General features: G+C 43.9%; 1 protein-coding gene across 1 annotated transcript in view; it reads right to left on the minus strand.

Moving 5' to 3' along the window:
• ADAMTSL1 (ADAMTS like 1) overlaps positions 1-21,885 on the minus strand; it is a 208,821-nt gene that overhangs the window by 12,496 nt on the left and 174,440 nt on the right. The window lies entirely within an intron of this gene.

Genomic DNA, 21,885 nt, shown 5'->3' on the forward strand with positions numbered 1-21,885 from the left:
CTGACGAAGTTTAGGTTCACCATGAATTCTTTGCCTGTTGAACTGAGGAAGAGTATCTGTAAGATAGTATTTCCTATGGTCCTTATACCAGCTGAACACTTGCGAATTTCATGACGAATTGCACAACATTTGAGACTTGCATATCTTGTGAAAGATAGCCTTACATATTTCCTAGAGAAAAAGAAAGAACTAGGCTATTTTGATGGTGTGACCCACCTGCACTAATTGCAGATGTGCGGAACCAGAAAAACCATGTGCAAGGGAGGGCATTGGACTTGGACTGCTTGTGGCTTAAGCTAGTCCTGCACTTCCACACATCTCACTGATACATGAAAGGTTTCGGTAAGTTTCTGTGAATATAGTCTATAGTGGTTGTTAGTTTGTTATAATGCAGCTTTACACTGCTTTGTTTATATTCGCATCTATGTGCAATGAATCAGTTTATTGTACACAGAATCCTTTGTGAAAGAAGTGTACTATATATCAAATGTAACATATATACATTAACATTCACACTAGCACTGTTCAAAAAGAATGGGGTAAAAAAAGGAAGAGTGCGTATTTAAAATACTAAAAGACAGAAGACTTCTAAGATCAAGGAATCATTCCATTAGCCGATATTTCTTTGTTGTCATCTCCATGTCATTCCATTTTTATTTATTATTTACTGAGATGAATAAGAATGTGAATATGATGCCTTTGTAGCTGCATTACACAATGAAAAGATGTTGCAATGTGACATTTTTGTTCTTCATTCTTGTCTGTCCACCTGAGGAGATCTTCAGTTAACATAAACTGAGCAAGTACTGTAAGATGACTGATAGTTGTTGCAATCAATATTTTATTTAAATATACATTTGCTCCTTAAGAATTTATCTATACCTTACTGAGGTGCCTATCGCTGCAAGAATAAACACCATTTTCATTAATCTACTTAGGAAGGCTGAACAGGTTGATTTCCAACCATCATCAAGACCAAATCGTTGAGATTTGAGGAGCACATTTCTCTGTTGAGGAACCCTTGCTGACCTTCTTTTGACTTTGGTCACACCCCTAAACTAACACTAGGGACTGGGCTGCTGTAGTCTTTACTTGTCTGCCTTTTGCCGGTTAATCATATATCCAGTTACACCATTCCTATGGCAGAAGACGCTGACTTGCCCACAGGAATTGAAACTTTCTTGCTTATACAAAGCAGAACAACTCATACAGAACAGAAAAAGCCAATGGTGACCCATGTCGTATTCCAGCTACTTCCATGCTGAGAGGTGGATCCAGGCACTGGGGAGATCCCATCTGCTGCCTGGGAGGACCTCTCACTGGTGCAGTAGCTACATGGGTCTTTGCTGTGTCCCCTGTTGCTGGCAAGCCCTTTCTGCATTCACAGTGGGGAACTGTGTGAGCTAGATAAAGCTGCCATGTTCACTCTGTGTGAAATAGGTATTACACAGAGCAAAGATTCCACTGCAGAAGGTGAGTGACACCCGCAGTAGGGTCTGCAGTTCCAGTGAAAATGTTTCTCTGGCAAAGGACTAGTTTAAAAAGAAGGAAAAAATGGAAGAAACAAGCATAATGAGAGAGTGTACACTGTTCATAGTGGTATCCCCTCTTCCCTTTTTCTACTTTTATTTACAAGGGTAAAATTGTTTGCTATTTATTTTATTTACTTCGGCAAGGCCTAATGCAGTTTTACCTTGCTAGTTTTCCTCTCAACACTCACTTCCCAACCACAAAGATGCTGTTTTCTTTGCTGCTCAGTCCTTTTCCTTATTTCTGTAAACTGTCTATTTGTTCCTGCTATGCTTCATTTTATGTTATTCCTTTTGTCCTGAGTACTGACATGTTTTTCCTACTCTTGTGCTGAAAAACAACTCATCCAATTTCCAAGATACTCATTATCAGGTAAATGAGTGATGTGAAAGATTTCAGTCTTGCAGGTTTAAGGCTACTTAAGTTAAAACCTGTAGGAAACAAAGGAATATACAGGAAATGGCAAACCTAGCAGTAAGTGGCTGTATGATCTTTGCCCACAGTATTCTAACTTTTTTATAGTTCATTTGTCTTTTAAGATAATTTCATGGATTTCCTCAGGTCAGTATTAGCCATGACCACTGAGAAGGACATGCGTGAGCTTGGTTTTACTGTTCGCATTTGCAAGCTCTCTGCACAGGATAAATGAAGCAAGAAGAAAGGTCAGTTTAATGTTAATCAGAGGGGAACTGAAATTGACTGCAGTGTGCAAATGGTCTTAGTTCATGTCTGTTTTTCTTTAAAAATTTTATTGTCAGGCAAAACAATTCAGTCTTCCTAGTACTGACTGTTTTACTTGCCTTATATGTTATTTCTTCTTCCAAAATGTATCTATACGAAATATTAGCTAAAGGAACAGCCAGTAATTAATAACATAGGGGAAACCCCAAACACTCTTCCCTAGAGACGTTCTACTTATGAGTAATTATTACTTCTTTTAACATTTAACAAAGAAACCTTACTGTGACACTCATATATAACGGATAGTTTTCATTTGTTTATGCAGAACAAGCATCAGTGACATTTCCTATACATTTCCCATGTGTATGGATGCATAAGCTGTGAAATAATATTTTATGACTACCAGAGTACAATAAAACGCCATGTTCCATTAATATCCCCTTCTCGTTTCCCAGGAATATTTTTAATAACATTTAATGTGGATTGCCAACACCTATTCTCTGTTTTCCCCCATCATTGTGGACACTGACTGCTTTATCCTTCCAAAGCTCAACACCTGTACTTATAACATCTGAGAAGGAAAAACAGGCTGTTTCCACACAGCAGAGCTATTGCAGAGCTTTCGTGCACCAGAACCCTTGGGAATGCAAGGAGCGAACTTTTCTGGGACTGTTCCTGAGCAGTGAAAGCTCTGGTATGAGGGGGGATTCTTTCTTCAGTCCTTCTTAGGTAGAGAAAGAAAATGCTGCCTTCATCCCCCTTCCAAAGTCTACTTTGACTCTGAATTCATTCAAAGCCAGGGTGAGTCACAGGTGTGCAAAAATCTAATATCAATTACATGTTTTAGTAGGGAAAATGTTAATATTTCAAGAACAGCAAGGGGATATTTGGAAAGGGAAGACAAATGTTTCACCACAATGCTAATAATTTCTTGAAAGGAAAGAACAAATGCACAATGCAGGCCAAATTCAGATCCCCATTATACCTCTCTATGACTGTAGCTGCAGAAAGAATTTGGGCTGCTGTGCTAATGCTAAGAAAACAATATAAGCATGCTGCAGACTTGAACAACAGCAAAAAACAAGTGCAAAGGCTATTGATTTTTTGATTTTTTTTTAGCAGCCTGATACCTTAATTCAGCAGAACTGTATGGAAAGCAATGGTGAAAATGTCAAAAAAAATTTCCAAGTACTAAATACTGTTAGAAATACAAGTAAAAAAAATAGAGCATTGCCTTTAAAAAAAGATACTTATTCTTAAAATAAAGATTATATTCATGCATTCATATTTGTCTAACAGATAACTCTATAATTTACTATCGACCTGCAGATTAATCCCAGGAAATGTTTCTAGGATTTATTAAAGATAGAATCTGAGTGAAAACTTCAGGTCAAGACAAGGGAGTTTCTTGGAAATTTCTTTAAACAAAATAGTCCTACAGTGTGATCTCAACAAACCACTTAGCTCTCCAACTGCAGCCTTGAAGCTGCTGTGTGTGTGAGGTATGCTGACCTTTTCCATTCTCCCAGCAGCTTACCAAGGCACACAGAGGTGCATGTTGGCTTACCGGAGGCCAAGCCATGTGCCAGCAGTGGAGCTGGAAATCAAACTCTTGCCTTCTTTGTCTCAGGCCAACACTTTCATGTTTGGAAATACTTCCTATTTAAGAGATAGGGCTGGATAGCATAGCTGGGTTATAAACACACACTGTGGTATCCAGTTTGGATCCATTGGTATTAATGTTCAGTTACATCCTTGTGCTTTAAGGTTCACTTTTATGCCCTTGCTATTTATTGGTGATCACTCCTTGTGATGCATTAGTTCAAAAGACTTTGAATCAACAAAAAGAGGACTGAATCTGAAAAAAGTAAGCATCCCAGCTGGTTAGGGATTACATGTTTCAGGACATCACAAGGTACAATAAATGTAGCACACAAAGTTCACAGAAAACTTCAGTTAGACTTATAAACCAGAAGGCCTATACACCTGCCTCTGCAAGTCACAGACATGTACCTATCCAAACATAAAATTGACAGATGAAAGATGATAGCTGACTAATATTTGAAATGCCTGGCAAAGGAGGAAAGAAGGGATTTGGCAGCAGAATTGTTAATTATATTAAAACTGAAATGAAGCAAGCTAAAAATTTTCTGTGATTCTGTATATATTTTACTGAACTCTAATAGAAAAGTGTGGTAGACCACAATACACTGTGCTAACGTAATAAATATAACGCAGCTACAGGATTTGAAACCTGACAGTATTTCCACTCTAATCTCTACATTCAAATAGTTAAAGTATACTTTCAAAATAGCAGCAAGATTAAGGATGAAATGAAGAACAAAACACTTGGCACAAAATGTAGGGAAGCCACAGATCAATCTGAATATATACAAGGTTGGTGCTGAACTACTATGTTGTAATTCACACTATACGACTGTGTTCACATTATGTAGGTGAGATCAGACTAGCACAGACAAATACTTCCCCAATTTTCTGTCATATCTGATTTTCTCCTTACGTGACTGAAATGAGAAATACATGTTTAACCTAAAATGGAGGTAAATTTAATTCCATCCTGTATCTAACATAAGGAAGAAAATTTGACAGGATGTATTCAGCTTTTTGAAATGCTATCAAACTAAATGAAGGTAGGCAAGGTCATGTCTGAAAGTCATATGTATGTAAAACCTGTTTTGCTGAAGTGGCAAAACTGAGATAAGCCTTTATAGTTTGTCTTATGGGAAAAGATTACTTAATGCAGTACAAAGTGTAAATTTAAACAGACACTTAACTCACGGTTTTATGCAAATTACTTCTCAGTGTTTTCATATGCAGACTGAAATAAAACTTATAAAAGGTAATGTGATCCTGAAAATCCCCCAAAGAAAGAATTAATGTCAGTGTAAGTATAACTTTTATTTTAGTAGTTTAAAGGAGGTCAAATGAACATGAATTTATGCTAGGCAAGGAAAGCTGTGTATTTAGAAATTCTTGAAATAGATCAATTCAGCAGTTGTCAGAAGCATTTTAAAAGAAGAATTTATTTAAAATAACTATATAAATAGTTATATATTATTATATATTATATTATATTATATATAGTTATATATTATATATATTTTATAGTTTATAACTATATAAATAGTTATAAAAGAGCTGTTGAAACTTACTATACTAAGCATATGACATGGTTTTTAAACAGTTCTCAGAACACCTAAACTGGTTACCCAATGCCACACATATTGTTATTAGATATCATTCACAGAGCACTGTAAATTTTCTATTCAACAAGAATGGAGTTAGGCCCATTCTCTGCCCCACAGAGGTTTTAAAAAATGTTCCCAAATATACAGCCACATGGTGGACCTATTAAAAAAGCAATGGACTTTTCAAGCTCTGGTAGTAATACTGTTTTCTAAAAATTACAACAGGAATCTTACACGCCAAGAATCTTGTGTTAATAAGGGTTGGGCTGAAAACAATCACTAATGGCAAATCATGATATCAAAGCCTACAAGAATGGATAGAGCATGCTGCAATGACCTCCTGAGCTAACTCTATCGGTTTATTCAGTGCATGACAAAGATTGAAAGGGAGCGCCCTTCAACATAAAATTGTCCACCATTGCTACAGCTCCAGGTTAACTGCACAAGTACAGTTATGGACAAAAATAACACTCAAATGAGGCACATGGAGCAAGCACCGAAAAACAGTACAGCACAAGGAGCTCAACGAAAGACAGAGCAAGACCTAGCATGTAACATGATTACCAGCCCAAGTTGCAAAGGTCAGTGCTGCCCTAGAAGCCTTTCTGTGTTTCTTAAGCTGATAAAATCTTTCTACATCCTGAGACATCAGCAGCTCAGGAAACCTACTTCCTGTGGTGCAGAGAAAAAAACAAACACAGAGCAGACGAGGAGGAGGGCAAAAAGGTGCAGGGAAGCCAGTGCTGCTTACTGCAGGGAGTCTGTATCTTCTGTCCTATCAGCAAACTGTTTAGCCATTTGGGAGAGGTTTCAAGAACCAACATGGAGGGAGAGGGTACTTCAAAACTTCTGACATGTAAGTCCTTTAGTCAACAGGTCAGAAATCCCCCAGTGTTTGAAAACTCCCATAACACTCTAGAGCAAAGCTTAAGTTTTGCAAGAGGCTAAAAGATCTTTTGTGAAGCAGCTGGCAGAATGTTAAGTCCCCAGACTGGGATACCTGTGGCAAGTCTGATACCCCTAGTTTTTCACCAGAACTTGCCTCAGTGGAGCTCTGCATCATTTATTTCTATGTTAGAACAGAACCTAGGCCAGTGATCTAGGAAAAGCTAAAAACAGATGTTGCCCAGAGGCCAGTGATATTTTTTTATGTGGCAGCATTTTGGGCTACTGGTTCTCAGATTAGCTCATTCATGGCACCAAACTGCAGGCAGGAAAATAACCCAAGACAGCAGATTGCCTTGAGGACCTTGCTCTTTTGACTCTGTGCTCAGAGCTTGGCAGGACTAGTGTCTAACTATCTGAAAAACAAACACTATATGAGTGTGGTCAAAATGTTCAACCAAGCAGAGGTATCATCATTAGATACCGTATACACCAATTTGTACACAGTATGCATACGCAAATGAGAAGCCACACGTTTCAATGAAATGTTATGGTATAGTCTGATGTAGAAGGAAGATACTGCAATACTGCATGAAATTTTTAAAATACTTAGAATGTAATTAGTGTGACAGAGTCTGATTGCGGAATTAATTGCAATGTTAATGGCATACTCTTGATATGAATTTTAATTCTCATCCTTATAAAAATGTCACTTACATGGGAATTCTTGTAAATAGTGTCACAAGGCAGAATTTTCACTGGGGCAAAAACGGAAGGGAATGGAAACAACAATTAACAGGACAGATTATCCCATGAATGCATCTGGTGTTTTATTCTTATCACAGTAGAAGTATTATTAGTGTAAAAAACAAAGTTGCTGAAAAAATATGATTTAGCGTTAGAAATATTTTTCAAACATGATGTGCAATTTATTACAGAGACTGAGGAGCAAAAAAATTATGTGCAAAATAACTTCTCAGGTATTAATGATTTTATCTGTCTCCTACTGTACAACTTCTGCAGCTGTCTTTTTCCTTAGGGGAGCACAGATGCTGGTTTAATCATAGTTACTTATGAGTTTTCTCTTTGCTGACTCTGTGCAGACTGTAAATTATTTTGTATTTTGTATTTCTGCTTCCAGTTTTAATGCAACAGTATTTCCCAGAACCTAGGAAAATTTAAGCAGGCTCATGGTAGACAAGGGAAGGGCAAAAGAGAGTAAAGGAAAACTTACGTTTCAAGAATGCAATGGTTTTAGCTGGGCTAGAGTTAATTTTCTTCACTGCATCTGGTATGGTGCTCTGCTTTGGACTTAGTATAAAAAAATGTTGCTAACACACAGATGTTTTAGTTGTTGCTGGGTAGTGCTTGTACTAGTCAAGGACTTTTCTAACTTCCCATGCTCTGCCAGGTGGACAAGAAGCTGGGAGGGGAGGGGGCACAGCCAAGAGAGCAGATTCAAACTGACCAAAGGGATATTCCATATCATGTAACATCATGCTCAATATGTTAACTGGGAGGAGCTGTCTAGGGGAGGGAGGCAGCAATCACATCTTGGGGACCGGCAGCATTGGTTGGCGGGTGATGAGTGGTTGTATCATTTGTGTTTCTGGTTTTTCCCCCTTTCCCCTTACGTTATATTATCATTATTTTTATTATTATCATAATCAATATTATAATAATTATGAAACTGTTCTTATCTCTTTTGCTCTTCCCATTCTCTTTCCATCCCACAGGGGTGGGGGGAGCGATCAAGTGGCTGCATGGTGTTTAGTTGCCGACTGGAGCTGAACCATGGCAAAGAAGATATACTCTTGCTCTTGAGTATATCAGCAAAGATTGCAAGGGATTTGTACTGGTGAGATTTATTGTGTTCATCTGGATGATTTACTGCTTTTCACACTGATTTTGAAGAAGTATCAGTCATGTTTACAGATGTTACGGCTTGAAAGCAAGATACATTGCAAGTAACAGCAGCACTAAATTCTCTGGCTCTGCTGAAAAGCTTTAGTCCTGATCATGGCATCAGTGTATCTATATGATCTGTTTCTTCTCCAAAAGTAGTCAGCAGCATAGCATTTAACTCACTACAATGCACCCCAGAATATTAAAACTAGGTTAATTTTTCTGTTCAATGCCACATCTAGATAACCCTTAAATCTGCAGGTAGGCAAATACTAGCCACAGACTTAAAGCGGTCCCCTCTGAAAGAAACAACAAAAACGAAACACCTTTTGAACTTCGGGCCTTGGTTTTAATGCAGTTGGCCCTTTCAGAATAAGTAATTTATTCATAATCAAAAGGCTGGCAATTGCAAGTAAGGTGGCTGCCATAATTATATTTTTCCATTTCGCTTTCTGGGGCACCTTCTGGGCATTAAAGTGACTCTACTAGAAAATGAGGAGGATGTACTACTGCCATAAAAGAAAACTGAGAGGGTACTGCTGTTTTTGGTAAGGGGAATCCTCTACACCTTTAAGTGAAAGGTTTTTGTTATTATTTTGTTTTAAAAACAGCTTCATTGCTAAATAGCATAGGTGTTTGCAGAATAGGAATTTGTAGTCTGGCTTTTCATCCCCTGAAGCAGCAGTGAAATTGATAGCTAAGCTGCTCTAATTCTGTGGTTATTGGAATAAATTATAAAAATCACAAAGAAGTCTGCTTTCTAGGACTGTGTTTGCAGCGCTGGCAGTTAGTAAAATCATGTTCTGATTTGTGAAGTGAGTAAACTTGATATGGAACTCAGCAGGGAGAAAAAAATATGGAGGAGCAGTATTTGCTTCTGTTACTGTTGACTGTACTTTTCTGGTCATAAAAAAGTACACTTTATCATCTTCCTTTACAGTTATTTTCAGTATCTCCTAAAAATTAGGACTTTTTTGCTAAATATACAAAATTGGATAGATGTCCTAAGATGGGGACAACAGCAGGTTCCCAGTGAACAAACTGGAGAATATGTAGTGTGAGAGATAAAAGGGATAGGAACCAGATTCCAAATAGTTGCCTAGGCTTTTCCAAATAGGTTCACTCATAATTTCAGATTCCCAAGAATATCCATTATGCTCCAGGATTTGCATTGCATTAATTTAATCCAAAGAATAATAACAGAATGAAGGCCAAGAATTTACATAATGATGGCATCTCCTTTTTCAAAAAAAAAAAATTGTTGCTTTTTTTTTCCCCAAAATACAAACATGTCATCAGGATACACTGAGCCTTAAAAATATACATTGCACCTATACATCTGGTTTAGCTGGCAATTCAGCCCCACACAGCCAATCGCTCACTCTCCCACCTGCAGGATGGGGGAGAGAATGAAAAGGGTAAAGCTTGTGGGTTGAGATAAGAACAGTTTAATAATTAAAACAACAATAACTAAACCAATAACAATAATGCAATGAAAAGGAAAATAATGAAAGAGAGGCTAACCCTGGGGCTGGGGAGGAAAGGGGAATGAACAACCAAAACAGCACGTGAGGCAACCACTCACTGCTCCCCTCCCCTATGCACCAACTGCCTGGTCATGATGTCATATGGTATGGAATGAACTTCCTATTGGCCATTTGGGGTCAGCTGTCTTGGCTGTGGCCCCGCCCCTCCTGGCCACTTGCCCACGTGGCAGAGCATGGGAAGCTGGAAAGGTCCCTGGCTACTGCAGGCGCTACTTAGTGACACTGAGCCACTGCTTAACAACAGCTAAAGCATCAATTTGCCATCGGCACTTCAACAGCTACAGTGAAGAGAATTAAGTTTATTCCACCCAAAACCAGCATGACACACCAGATATACTAGCTACCATTATGTCAATATTTAATTTTTTCTTGGATTTTTTTCTAAAGACATTGCTAAAGTCTTGCACTGTACCAACGAAGAGCTAGATTTTCTGTTCATTTCAGATCCTACCTATCTTAACTATCCTCCCATTTCTCATCAGTCTGTGCTGCATTCCAAATAAAGATGCATCTCTTCCCTTAGCTGCCTCATAAATGTAGTACAAAATCTTTATTTAATTATATAAAATGTGCAATGCATCAAATCCCCCTTCCTCAATGTACGTATCCTCAAGTGCACATCATGTTTTCAGAAATCATCACACATGATGAAGATTTCTGAAAAAACATGCGGGACATGAATGTGCTGGTTTTGGCTGAGAAGGGGTTAATTCTCCTCACTGTGGGGGTCGGCTACCTTTCCAGCTTCCCGCGCTCTGCCGCGTGGTGGGGGTGGGGGGCTGGGAGGGGCAGGGCCATGGTGGGGACGGCTGACCCCGACTGGCCAATGGCAGGTTCATTCCATACCATGTGACACCATGACCAGTATATGGAGGGGGGGCAGTGGCAGCGCGGGGGCGGCGCGGCGTCGGGTCGGCGGGTGGCGAGCGGCTGCGGCGCGTGCGGTTTGTTCCGGCGGTTCGTTCCCCCTCTCCCCTCCCTTCCCCCTCCCCCGGGGCTTTGCGCCTCTCGTTGTTCTCCTTTACATTGCATTTCTACTGTTGTTTCTTTTAATTTTAATTATTGAACTGTTCTTATCCCAACCCACGAGCGTTACCTTTCTGATTCTCTCCCTATCTACCGGTGGGGGAGTGAGCGAGCGACTGTGTGGGGCTGAGCTGCCGCTAAACCACGACAGTCTTTTTGGCGCCCAACGTGGGGCTCGAGGGTTGGAGATAACAACAGCTGCTGGTCACAGCACCATGTTGTCCTTTTTACAGTTGGTGTTAAAGATCGTTGTTGGTTTGTTGAGTCTGCTGTGTTCTGTTGAGATTAGCAATGTTTTGCCTACAAGATTTGTTATACAAACACTCGTTTTCAGCTTTATCTGGTATTTGGGGTTTTTGCTGAAACCGGTGCTGTACTTCGGATACCACCTTGTTGAGGCAATTAGCAATTATACCGCCTCCTCTGAGAGATTTTATATGGAGGAAATACAGAATAATACCTTTGCAACTTTCTTCTATGATGGCTGTGCCTTTGTTACAACAACGTTTTTGTATCTTGAACATCCTTGGGTGGTTAAGGTGCACTTATTGTTAGTTTTTGGGCATGTTGTTTTGGTTTTGACAAAGCAATTGGAAAAAACCGCAAGCCCTCAGCCTCTGGAGGCAACTCCTGTCTGGAGTGAAGGAAAGGTATCCCTTTAAAGAAGATGTTACATATCGCCCAGGAAAATGGACAACTATGGAGAAAGGCATCCAGTATCTAAGGGAATTAGCTGTGTTTGAGGTGATTTATGGTGACCTGGACGATCAACGGTCATCCAAAGATCCAGATGAAGCTGAGTGCACACGACCCATGTGGCGGAATTTTGTACGGAGCGCACCATCTTCGCATGCAAACTCATTGGCAGTGATGTCCTGGAAAGATGACGAGACACCAACGGTGGCAGAGGTGATAGATAGACTCCGGGATTATGACACAAATATCTCTTCCTCGCTTGTCTCTGCTGTGGAGAAACTATCCCAAGAGGTCCAGCAACTCAAAGAAGATCTGTCCTACTCCCCACCTCGACAGAGCAGTGTCTCAGCTGTTAGGAATAAGCGTCCTTTGGCTCAAAGAAGGGGATACACACCACGGGCCACCCTATGGTGACCACGGAGAGGACATGATGAGGTGGGATGTCAAGCCTACTTCGACCCTACAGGCACGAGTACATGAACTGCAAGGAAGAACAGTCACTCAGGGAGGCTCTTCCAGGAAAGCTGCTGCTCCAGTTTCCAGTGAGCAAGTCCCCAGACAGAGGAGTAGAAGCGCAGATTTTATTTCAAAGCGTAACAGAGAGACTCCTGATTCACATTTACAGGAAGTGAGTTGTGACTGCCGTGATCAGGACTAGAGGGGCCCTGCCTCCAGCCGGGTGGAGGAAAGGGATAACCGGGCTTAATGGACTGTGTGGATCCGATGGCCCGGCACGTCCGACCCACAGGAGAATAAAGCTTTAGTGGACACTGGTGCGCAGTGCACCTTAATGCCATCAAACTATACAGGGGCAGAACCCATCAGCATTGCTGGAGTGACAGGGGGATCTCAAGAGCTAACTGTATTGGAGGCCGAAGTGAGCCTAACTGGCAATGAGTGGCAGAAGCACCCCATTGTGACCGGCCCAGAGGCTCCGTGCATCCTTGGCATAGACTACCTCAGGAGAGGGTATTTCAAGGACCCAAAAGGGTACAAGTGGGCTTTTGGTGTAGCTGCCTTGGAGACAGAGGAAACTGAACATCTGTCTACCTTGCCCGGTCTCTCAAAGGACCCTTCTGTGGTGGGGTTGCTGAAGGTCAAAGAACAACAGGTGCCAATCGCCACCACAACAGTGCACCGGCGGCAATATCGCACCAACAGAGACTCTCTGATCCCCATCCATAAACTCATTCACCAACTGAGGAGCCAAGGAGTCATCAGTAAGACCCACTCACCCTATAACAGCCCCATATGGCCAGTCTGGAAGTCTAATGGAGAGTGGAGGCTAACAGTAGACTATCGTGGCCTGAATGAAGTCACGCTGCCGCTGAGTGCTGCTGTGCCAGACATGCTAGAACTTCAATACGAACTGGAGTCAAAGGCAGCCAAGTGGTATGCCACAATTGATATTGCTAATGCATTCTTCTCAATCCCTCTGGCAGCAGAGTGCAGGCCACAGTTTGCTTTCATTTGGAGGGGCATCCAGTACACCTGGAATCGACTGTCCCAGGGGTGGAAACACAGTCCTACCATTTCCCATGGACTGATGCAGACTGTACTGGAACACAGAGAAGCTCCTGAACACCTTCAATACATTGATGACATCATTGTGTGGGGCAACACAGCGGAAGAAGTTTTTGAGAAAGGAGAGAAAATAGTCCAAATCCTTCTGAAAGCTGGTTTTGCCATAAAACAAAGTAAGGTGAAGGGACCTGCACGAGAAATCCAGTTCTTAGGAATCAAATGGCAAGATGGTCGTCGTCAGATTCCAATGGATGTGATCAACAAAATAGCAGCCATGTCTCCACCAACTAGCAAAAAGGAAACACAAGCTTTCTTGGGCGTTGTGGGTTTTTGGAGAATGCATATTCCAAATTACAGTCTGATCGTGAGCCCTCTCTATCAAGTGACCCGGAAAAAGAATGATTTCAAATGGGGCCCTGAGCAACGACAAGCCTTTGAACAGATTAAATGAGAAATAGTTCATGCAGTAGCTCTTGGGCCAGTCCGGGCAGGACAAGATGTAAAAAATGTGCTCTACACCGCAGCCGGGGAGAATGGTCCTACCTGGAGCCTCTGGCAGAAAGCACATGGGGAGACCCGGGGTCGACCCCTAGGGTTTTGGAGTGGGGGATACAGAGGGTCCGAAGCCCGCTATACTCCAACTGAAAAAGAGATATTGGCAGCATATGAAGGGGTTCGAGCTGCTTCAGAAGTGGTTGGTACTGAAGCACAGCTCCCCCTGGCACCCCGACTGCTGGTGCTGGGCTGGATGTTCAAAGGAAACATCCCCTCTACACACCATGCAACTGATGCTACGTGGAGTAAATGGGTTGCACTGATTACCCAGCGGGCTCGAGTAGGAAACCCCAGTCGCCCAGGGATCTTGGAAGTGATTATGGACTGGCCAGAAGGCAAAGATTTTGGATTATCACCAGAGGAGGAGGTGACACGTGCTGAAGAAGCCCCACTGTATAACAAACTGCCAGAAGATGAGAAGCAATATGCCCTGTTCACTGATGGGTCCTGTCGCCTTGTGGGAAAGCACCGGAGATGGAAGGCTGCTGTATGGAGTCCTACACGACAAGTAGCAGAAACTGCTGAAGGAGAAGGTGAATCGAGCAAGTTTGCAGAGGTAAAGGCCATCCAGCTGGCCTTAGACATCGCTGAACGGGAAAAGTGGCCAGTGCTCTATCTCTATACTGACTCCTGGATGGTGGCAAATGCCTTGTGGGGCTGGCTGCAGCAATGGAAGCAAAGCAACTGGCAGCGCAGAGGCAAACCCATCTGGGCTGCCACACTGTGGCAAGATATTGCTGCCCGGGTAGAGAAACTGGTTGTAAAGGTACGGCATGTGGATGCTCACGTCCCCAAGAGTCAGGCCACTGAAGAACATCGAAACAACCAGCAGGTAGATCAAGCTGCCAAGATTGAAGTGGCTGAGGTGGATCTGGACTGGCAGCATAAGGGTGAACTATTTGTAGCTCGGTGGGCCCATGACACCTCAGGCCATCAAGCGAGAGATGCAACATACAGGTGGGCTCGTGATCGAGGGGTGGACTTGACCATGGATATTATTGCACAGGTTATCCACGAATGTGACACATGCGCTGCAATCAAGCAAGCGAAGCGGGTAAAGCCTCTGTGGTATGGGGGACGATGGCTGAAATATAAATATGGGGAGGCCTGGCAAATTAGTCAATATCACACTCCCACAGACCCGCCAAGGCAAGCGCCATGTGCTTACAATGGTAGAAACAACGACTGGCTGGCTGGAAACATATCCTGTCCCCCACGCCACTGCCCGGAACACTATCCTGGGTCTTGAGAAACAAGTCCTGTGGCGACATGGCACCCCAGAGAGAATTGAGTCAGACAACGGGACTCGTTTCCGAAATAGCCTCATAGACACCTGGGCCAAAGAGCACGGCATTGAGTGGGTGTATCACATCCCCTATCACGCACCATCCTCTGGGAAAATTGAACGGTACAATGGACTGTTAAAAACTACACTGACAGCAATGGGGGGTGGAACTTTCAAGCACTGGGATACACATTTAGCAAAAGCCACGTGGTTAGTCAACACGAGGGTATCTGCCAACCGAGCTGGCCCTGCCCAGTCAGAAATCCTACATACTGTGGAAGGGGATAGAGTCCCTGTAGTGCACACAAAAAGTATGCTGGGCAAAACAGTCTGGGTTCTTCCTGCCTCCGGCAAAGGCAAACCCATTCGTGGGATTGCTTTTGCTCGAGGACCTGGGTGCACTTGGTGGGTGATGCGGGAGGATGGAGAAATCCAATGTGTGCCTCAATTTGATTTTGGGTGAAAACAGTCAATGAACTGAACAGCACAATGTGACTGCTATAGAATAAATACTGTGTGTCACCTCTGTGTTGTATTAATGATATCAGAGTACGAGCCTCCCAACCCATGGAAGATCAACTATGAAACAAGCCGTGCAGCAGTGATGGAACGATGACTGACTCAGTATGCAGCAACCCAATGCCACACACCATCTCTCCCAGCCTGAAAGACTGATACGACAGATGGAGCCCAGAGTCATGGACTGGGTGAACTCAATGGACATTTTAATGGACATTTTACAGGGAAGGTCCATGAACTAAGGGAATGATGTCTGTGTATTATGTTAAAGGATGGGAAGGGGAGGGGTGGTGGTTGGTACGGTTGTATTGCATCGTATGGGACCTGGGCATGGTGTAAATGGTATGGAATAAGGGGTGGAGAATGTGCTGGTTTTGGCTGAGAAGGGGTTAATTCTCCTCACTGTGGGGGTCGGCTACCTTTCCAGCTTCCCGCGCTCTGCCGCGTGGTGGGGGTGGGGGGCTGGGAGGGGCAGGGCCATGGTGGGGACGGCTGACCCCGACTGGCCAATGGCAGGTTCATTCCATACCATGTGACACCATGACCAATATATTGAGGGGGGGCAGTGGCAGCGCGGGGGCGGCGCGGCGTCGGGTCGGCGGGTGGCGAGCGGCTGCGGCGCGTGCGGTTTGTTCCGGCGGTTCGTTCCCCCTCTCCCCTCCCTTCCCCCTCCCCCGGGGCTTTGCGCCTCTCGTTGTTCTCCTTTACATTGCATTTCTACTGTTGTTTCTTTTAATTTTAATTATTGAACTGTTCTTATCCCAACCCACGAGCGTTACCCTTCTGATTCTCTCCCCCATCTACTGGTGGGGGAGTGAGCGAGCGACTGTGTGGGGCTGAGCTGCCGCTAAACTACGACAATGAACCTGAAACTTTGGGCAAAAATTTATCAAATATGTTCACAACTTCTTCTGTGCAACTCAAAGAGCTCATCTGCAACAAAATATTTAAAGCAACAGATGCCAAGAAACACTGTTGAGGCAAAGTACATTCTCCTTCCAACTTCTTTCCTTCACTGTGACATTTTTTAGATACTCCTACACTTCTGTATTCTTAGAAGTATTCATTTCTGACCTACCTTCCAATGTTCCTGCCAGAATCCTCACTTAAATATAATTTATGTATATAACTCATTAAAGCTTCAGCTGTCATTATGCCACATAACTGCAATAAATACAGTATTCTTCTGTGCTAAGATAAGGAGACATTTTTATATCACATTTTGTATCTTTTGACAAGTCGTTTGAGGTTTCCAAGGTCACAATAAATTTGAGAAACTGTAGTGAATCCCTGCCAGGATTTGTAAGAGTCTCAAACTTTCTCACTGAAATGTAGTCAAATACAGGAAACAACAAGCTTGAATCCAAATTAAAACAGAGATTCTTGATAGACTAAAAACCTTTCCTGCAGGAGTGTTAGAATTCAGGAACACTGGGTCCTACAATTTCAGTTTCACAAAAATTAACATTTACGAAGCTCAAGAGCCCTGCAAATGTGTCCAGCGAGTTGCAAAAAAAAATAATTAGTGATACTAGTAGCATAGATAAGGAAACTCTGCTGAAAATACATGAACTTAGGATGTAGCTTTAATTCAAAAAGATACTTCCACAAAATAATCATGGCTTATAGAAGTCAAATGCTGATGAATATTGTTAAACCCAAAAGTTTTTATCAGGTAACAGAGACATTTTTTTCTGAGGAGAAGGGCAGAACTTCTTATAATACTTTCATTTTCAATGTTCAGGAAGACTGTACTCAAAATCTAAAAGGACTCAGAGAATCACAGAATCATAGGGGTTGGAAGGGACCTCTGGATATCATCTTGTCCAACCCCCCTGCTTGAGTAGGGACACCTAGAGCAAGGGGCACAGGAACGCATCCAGGTGGGTTTTGAATGTCTCCAGGGAAGGAGACTCCATACCTCTCTGGGCAGCCTGTTCCACGGCTCTGCCACCCTCACAGTAAAGTTTTTTTTCTCATGTTTAGGGGAAACTTCATGTGCTCCAGCTTGTGCCCATTGACCCTTGTCCTGTCTTTGGGCACCACTGAGAAGAGTCCGATCCCATTCTTTTGACATCTGCCCTTCAGATATTTGTAATTATTGATAAGATCCCCCCTCAGTCTTCTCCAGGGTGAGCAGACCCAAGTCTCTCAGCCTTTCATCACAAGGGAGATGCTCCAGTCCCCTGATCATCTTGGTAGTGCTCTGCTGGACTTGCTCGAGCAGTTCCCTGTCCTTCTTAAACTGGGGAGCCCAGAACTGGACACAGTACTTGAAATGTTGTCCCACTAGGGCAGAGTAGAGGGGGAGGATAACCTCGCTCACCCTGCTGGCCACACTCTTTTTAATGCACCCCATAAGACCGTTGGCTGCCTTGGCCACAAGGGCACACTGCTGGCTCAGAGTCAACTTGCTGTCAACAGCACTCCAAGGTCCTCAATGGAGTTGCTTTCCAGCAGGAACGCATCCAGGTGGGTTTTGAATGTCTCAAGGGAAGGAGACTCCACAGCCTCCCTGGGCAGCTTGTTCCACTGCTCTGTCACCCTCACAGTAAAGAAGTTTTTTCTCACATTTAGGGGAAACTTCCTGTGTTCCAGCTTGTGCCCATTGACCCTTGTCCTGTTACTGGGCACTATTGAAAAGAGCCTAGTCCCATCATCCTGACACCTACCCTTAAGATATTTACAGGTATTTATGAAATCCCCCCTCAGCTTCTCTTCTCCAGGCTAAACAAACCTCTCTCAGCCTTTCATCACAAGGGAGATGCTCCAGTCCCCTGATCATCTTAGTAGCTCTCCGCTGGACTTGCTCAAGCAGTTCCACATCCTTCTTAAACTGGGGGGAGGGGGCCCAGAACTGGACACAGTACTTCAAATGAGGTCTCACTAGGGCAAAGTAGAGGGGGAGGATATCCTCTCGATCTGCTGGCCACACTCCTTTTAATGCATCCCAGGATATCATTGGTCTTCTTGGCCAGAAGGGCACATTGCTGGCTCATGGTCAACTTGCTGTCCACCAGCTCTCCCAGGTCCTTCTCAACAGAGCTGCTTTCCAGTAGTTCAGCCTGTACTGGTGCATGGTGGTGTTCCTTCCCAGATGCAGGACCCTGCACTTGCTCTTGTTGAATTTCATCAGGTTCCCCTTGGCCCATCTCTCCAGCCTGTCCAGGTCTCACTGGATGGCAGCACAGCCTTCTGGTGTATCAGCCACTCCTCCCAGCTTGGTATCATCAGCAAACTTGCTGAGGTTACACTCTGTCCCTTTGTCCAGGTCATTGATGAATATGTTGAACAGGAGTGGACCAAGCACAGACCCCTGAGGAACACCACTAGTTATGGGCCTCCATCCAGACTCTGCCCTGTTGATCGCGACCCTCTGAGTTCTGTTGTTGAGCCAGTTCTCAATCCACCTCACTGTCCACTCATCCAACCCACACTTCCTTAGTTTGCCTGTAAGGAGGCTATGGGAGACAGTGTTGAATGCCTTACTGAACTCAAGATAGACAACGGCCGCTGCTCTCCCTTCATTGACCCAGCCAGTCACGCCATTGTAGAAGGCTATCAGATTGGTCAAACATGATCTTCCCTTGGTGAATCCATGTTGAATACTTCTGATAATCTTCTTTTCCTCTACATGCCTGGAGATGACCTCCAGGATGAACTACTCCATCACCTTTCCGGTGTTCCCGGCCTATAGTTTTCCAGGTCCTTCTTCTTGAGCTTTTTGAAGTTTGGAGTGACACTTGCTGTCCTCCAGTCCTCGGGGACCTCTCCTGTCCTCCATGACCTTTCAAAGATGATGGAAAGTAACTCAGAAAGAACATCCGCCAGCTCCCTCAGCACTCACGGGTGCATCCTATCGGGGCCCATGTATTTGTGAGGATCCAGTTTGCATAGGTGATCTTTGACCCAGTCTTTCTCAACTGATGATAAGTCTTCCTTTGTCTCAATTTGTCATCTCTTCTCTGGGGCTGAGATGCCTGAGGGCCAGCCTTAGCAGTGAAGACTGAGTCAAAGAAGGCATTCAGTAACTCCGCCTTCTCTGCATCCTGCATCACCAGTGCCCCTTCCTTGTTCAGCAGTGTGCCTACTGTATCCCTAGTCTTCCTTTTACTGCTGATGTATTTAAAGAAGCCCTTCTTGTTATCTTTGACATGCTTTGTCAGATTTAATTCCAAGTGGGCCTTGGCCTTCCTTGTCACATCTCTGCATATCCTGAAAACATTCTTATATTCCTTCGAAGTGGCCAGTCCATTTTTCCACATACTGTGAACCTCCTTCTTCCATTTGAGTTTCTTTAGAAGCTCTTTGGTCATCCGTGCAGGTCTCCTGGCTCCTCTGCCTGACTTCTTCCTCCTGGGGATGCACCGATCTTGAGCTTGGAGGAAGTGGTCCTTGAATACTGTCCAGCTTTGTTGGGCCCCCCACCTTCCAGAGCCCTAGCCATGGGATTTCTCCTAGCAGGTCTTTGAAGAGGCCAAAGTTGGTCCTTTTGAAGTCCAAGGTTGTAACCTGACTCATAGCCCTGCTTCTACCTTGCAGTATCCTAAACTCAACCATCTCGTAGTCACTGCAGCCAAGGGTACCCCCAACTCTCACAGCCTCAACCAGCCCTTCCTTGTTTGTTAGGATAAGTTCAGGCAGCACATCTCGCCTTGTTGGCTCCTCCACCACTTGCATCAAAAAGTTGTCCTCAGTGCTCTGCATGAACCTTCTGGATCGTGCATGGCTCACCGTGTTGCTTTTTCAGCAAATATCAGGGTGGTTGAAGTCCCCCATGAGGACCAGGGCCTGCGATTGCGAGGCTACTTCCAGCTGTCTGTAGAAGGCTTTATCAACTTCGTCTTCTTGATCAGGTGGCCTGTAGCAAACACCCACAACAGTGTCACCCATATTTGGCTGTCCCTTAATTTTTACCCACAAGCTCTCAACTTGTTCTCTTTCTACTCCAAGGCAGAGCTTGATGCATTTCTGTTGCCCCCTCACACAAAGAGCAACTCCCCCACCTGGTCTGTCTTTCCTGAAAAGCCTGTAGCCATCCATGACCACATTCTAGTCATGTGAGCTATCCCACCATGTCTCTGTGATTGCAATGAGATCATAGCCCTGCGACTGCACACAGACCTCTAGTTCTTCCTGTTTATTCCCCATGCTGCATGCATTGGTGTACAGGCATTTCAGAAAGGTGCTTGAGCACGCAGGTTTCCCTGGAGGGGTGTATGAGGACGCACTATAGCCATGCAAACCCCTGAGGTGGTTGGTCTCCTGGTTGCCATTGCATGAGACCACCACGGCACCTTTATCACTGCTCAGGTTGTCCTGTTTTATTCCCCCATTGTGTGTGGTGGCATTGGCATTGCCAGTTTGTCCCCCTCCTGCCAAGCTCCTCAGTTTAAAGCTCTCCTGACCAAGGTTGCCAGGCTGCTGCCAAAGATTCCTTTGCCCCTTCCAGACAGACGGAGCCCATCTCTCCCTAGCAGTCTTTGGCTGTAGAAGAATGTCCTGTTGTCATAAAAGCAAAAACCCTCATGTTGACCCCAGCCACGGAGCCAGGAGTTGATTTGTATTATTTGTTTATTTCTAGTCACCCATTTTTCTCCAACAGGTAGTATGGAGGAGAAGATAACTTGGGCACCAATATTTTTCACTTGCTTTCCCAGAGCTTTATGGTCTACCTTAGTTCTGCCCAGACTCTGGCTTGCAGCATGATTTGTGCCCACATGGAAGAGTAGCAGAGGATAGTAATCAGTGCTTTTGACAAGTTGTGGCACCCTCTCAGTGACGTCTCGGATCTTACCTCCCGGAAGACAGCAAACCTCTCGTGACTCCCTGTCAGGTTGGCAGATGGGTGCCTCAGTGCCTTTTAACGGAGAGTCACCCACTATGAGCACTCGTCTCTTCTTTTTGTGGTACCTACTCTGTGCTGCTGGTACAGCTGCACCTTGTGGACCTTGCTTGTGGGTGTCTGCAGTAGTAAAAGCTACAAATCTGTTGCTGGTGGTGATACTGGGAGGTGGGGGTTGAGGCAGAGCCCTGCTTTTGCGGGTCACCAGGGTCCAAGGTGCCTCCTCCTCAGTGTTGCCTGCTACAGGAGCATGGTTCTGGGGCTGCCTATCTATCTCTGCCTCAGTTCTACTAATATTAATATTACTAAGCCTTCTGTCTCCTGCAGCTCAGCCACCTGGCACAGCAGATCAGCAATCTGTGCACACCTTTAATAAGATTAAGATCTAACTTGAAATCTTTTCAAAGAAATATAAATTGGTGTCACTTCAGAAGTTTACTCTGTGTTCTATGTTCTGTGTGATATGAAGTCTTCTTGTGTTCCTACCGTGAACCAAGGACATCAGAAAGTGCGTGACACTGTTGCTTATCACTGATTATCAGTTTGCTACTGTAAAAACCAGAAATACTCCCAAGCTAATGGCTGCTGAAGCTTTGAGGGAAGGCCTGTCGTTCAGACATGTGATCTGCAGATATTACAAAATTGTCTGCTCTACAACCTGCCAATGAATGTGAGGGC

Source organism: Phalacrocorax aristotelis, chromosome Z (assembly GCF_949628215.1).
Source record: "Phalacrocorax aristotelis chromosome Z, bGulAri2.1, whole genome shotgun sequence".
NCBI classification, from domain to species: Eukaryota; Metazoa; Chordata; class Aves; order Suliformes; family Phalacrocoracidae; genus Phalacrocorax; species Phalacrocorax aristotelis.